General features: G+C 35.4%; 1 protein-coding gene and 1 long non-coding RNA gene across 4 annotated transcripts in view; one reads left to right on the top strand and one right to left on the bottom strand.

The window, feature by feature from the left end:
• LOC137626309 (carbonic anhydrase-related protein 10-like) overlaps positions 1 to 2,500 on the bottom strand; it is a 306,847-nt gene that overhangs the window by 197,653 nt on the left and 106,694 nt on the right. The gene's annotated exons all lie outside the window — the stretch shown is intronic.
• The window catches only part of LOC137626310 (uncharacterized), a 182,923-nt gene that overhangs the window by 118,180 nt on the left and 62,243 nt on the right, over positions 1 to 2,500 (top strand). The window contains exon 2 of the long non-coding RNA XR_011041002.1: positions 35 to 169. This is a non-coding gene — a long non-coding RNA (uncharacterized lncRNA). The remainder of the gene's footprint in view (positions 1 to 34; positions 170 to 2,500) is intronic.

The following is a 2,500-nucleotide window of genomic DNA, read 5'->3' as shown; positions in this document are numbered from 1 at the left end:
AATAACTCTCCTTTTTTTTTTGCTTTCTTTATAGGGCAGGTTTCGTGTCCATGTTCGGGGATAAAGTTACTTTTCTGCCCGTCCCGGGGAGAGAGTTCGTGTTAATAGCCTTTGACCCAACATGTTCGAAGCAAATCCCATAGCAGCCCGAGGTCTGTGTAACTTGAGCGTGAGTATCCCTTAACAGTATTTATTACTTGGAAAGACGTCGGTTGGGAATATTGTGGTTTGTTTGAATGATTCAGTTGTTCTTTGGCTGGATTTGGTTATTCTTTTTAGTTTTCCATGCATATCTTGTGACACACATATATGTATATATGATAAATTTTGCACATTTAGACGTATTTTTCATATTCAAATAAGCCTTATATTTTAGTACCTTATTGTCTGGATTCTCTTACCAACGTTGGGATCAGAGTCCCAAGGCGAAACCACTCAATGACAATAGCTTCTGGCCGGCCAGAGAGTGGAACCCTGGTCCACGTAGTTCTGTCATGCCAGCTTCGTGGACAAGGGTTCGATTCCCTTGCCGGCCAGAAGCTGTTGTCTTTGAGGGGTTTCGCCTTGGGACTCTGATCCCAAAGTCGGTAAGAGAATTCAGATATTAAGGTATTAGAATATAAGGCTTATTTGAATATATACATATATATATATATATATATATATATATGTTTATATATATTTATATATATATGCATGTGTGTATGTGTATATGTGTGTTTGTGTACGGAATTGAAACTGAATAACCAGAAATCTTCTCAACACGTATCTGTTTTCTAAAGGCCAACACTAAAGGATTTAATGCTTTTTCCAAAGCTAGAGATGATAAAAATTGAAAATTGATAAATTATTTGATGAAAATAAAAACTAATGACTAGTTAACATATAATGCAAATCATAGGGTAAAGTACTTAGGCTCTGCAAATGAACTTTGTAATAGATATTAATAAACTTAAGAAAAAAAATGTGGAACAGAAAATTGGATGGTAAGGTAGTCAAGTTTAGCTTAGGCATGGAGGCATGTGGTGAGACAACTAGATTAATAAACAAGTTAAAATAGGACACACACACACACACACACACACACACACACACACACAAGAGAAGGACTGGATAAGCTCTTATCATTTCAAGTGGAAACATGAGATACCCTGATCAGAGAGGTAATAATGAAGTTAACAAATAGAATTTGATTTTGCTTTATTTCAAGTTGAATTGAGTGTTCAGTGCATCAACTAGTTGTTTTTTTTTCACTACATATTTTATATACAGGTTTTATTATATATTTTAATATCCAGATTTATATAGTTTTTCCTGGATATATTGCTTAATGATGGCATTTGATGTGCGATTAGGGAACATTGAAAAGTGATCCAGATTTCCAGATTTCCAGTAGACATTATTAAGTAGAAGTAAGGCCATTCTAGCTGAGACTGTTAGCTAACATCCAATTCTATGGAATTGGTTAATTGATCCACCAATGCTTATGTCTTCTCAATCTTCAGATATTAATTCAACCGCCCTGGGTTTTTTTTTTGTAATAGAAATGCAGTTGACGTTTTCCATTGGTTAAAGTTTTGAAATATATAGCCTTATTCATTTCAGGTGATTGATTAGATTAGCGTTTCCCTAATTTATTGTTACAAGGGATATGCTACTTCATTAACTGTAAATTATCAAACGAATATAGATTATATTTCCTATACATAAGGGTTAAAGGTTGTTATGGCCTATTAGTAATGTCTCTGCTTGGTGATCGCCAGACTGGGTTTTGAGTTTCGCTCAAACTCGTTAGTTCATTTAGTGTCTGCTACCTCGCCATCCTTGTGAGTAAAGATGAAGGGTTTCAGTGGAGTCTATAGGTCTAACTGTCGAGTCATCAGTAGCCATTGCCTGGCCCTCCCTAGTCATATCTTGTTTGGAAAGGGGGCTTGGAAGCTGATCATATAAAACGGATGGTCAGTCTATAGGGCATTGTCCTGTTTGCTTGGGCAACGTCACTGTCCATTGCCTCTGCCATTCACGAGCGGCCTTTAAATCTAATCCTGATGTGCATGACGTTTATCTGGCATTATGTAAATTTTAGATCGACATTTGGTGGCATTCATCTAATATCACTCGTATTTCTTGAAAAAAGTTTAGTTTATATCCAAGAGGGACCTTTACCTGAATTGGACAATTAATTATTTGCACGTGCATGCAGCTGCAGGAAGTAACGAATTGAAGTGTTGATTTTGTTTGCAGTGATTAATTTAGATAGTTTTTAATGATCCTCCTGTCAAGTTGAATACCAAACTCTGACATTTAAAGTGTCATTTCGTCAAAATTTTTTATGATTTATAAATTTCAATAGTCTCGTAAGTATTAGTGATAAGTCTGAACTTATAAATCCGCTTTTTTTTTCTAATATTCACATTTGGTGGGTTTCGTTTATTCATCTTTTGGGGGAGTTGTAAAAAGTTACAATATTTAAACTTACGTCGAATGCATCAAGCACTTT

The sequence above is a fragment of the Palaemon carinicauda genome, chromosome 33 (assembly GCF_036898095.1).
Source record: "Palaemon carinicauda isolate YSFRI2023 chromosome 33, ASM3689809v2, whole genome shotgun sequence".
Classification (NCBI taxonomy): domain Eukaryota; kingdom Metazoa; phylum Arthropoda; class Malacostraca; order Decapoda; family Palaemonidae; genus Palaemon; species Palaemon carinicauda.
This window is presented reverse-complemented; position numbering and strand designations above follow the sequence as displayed.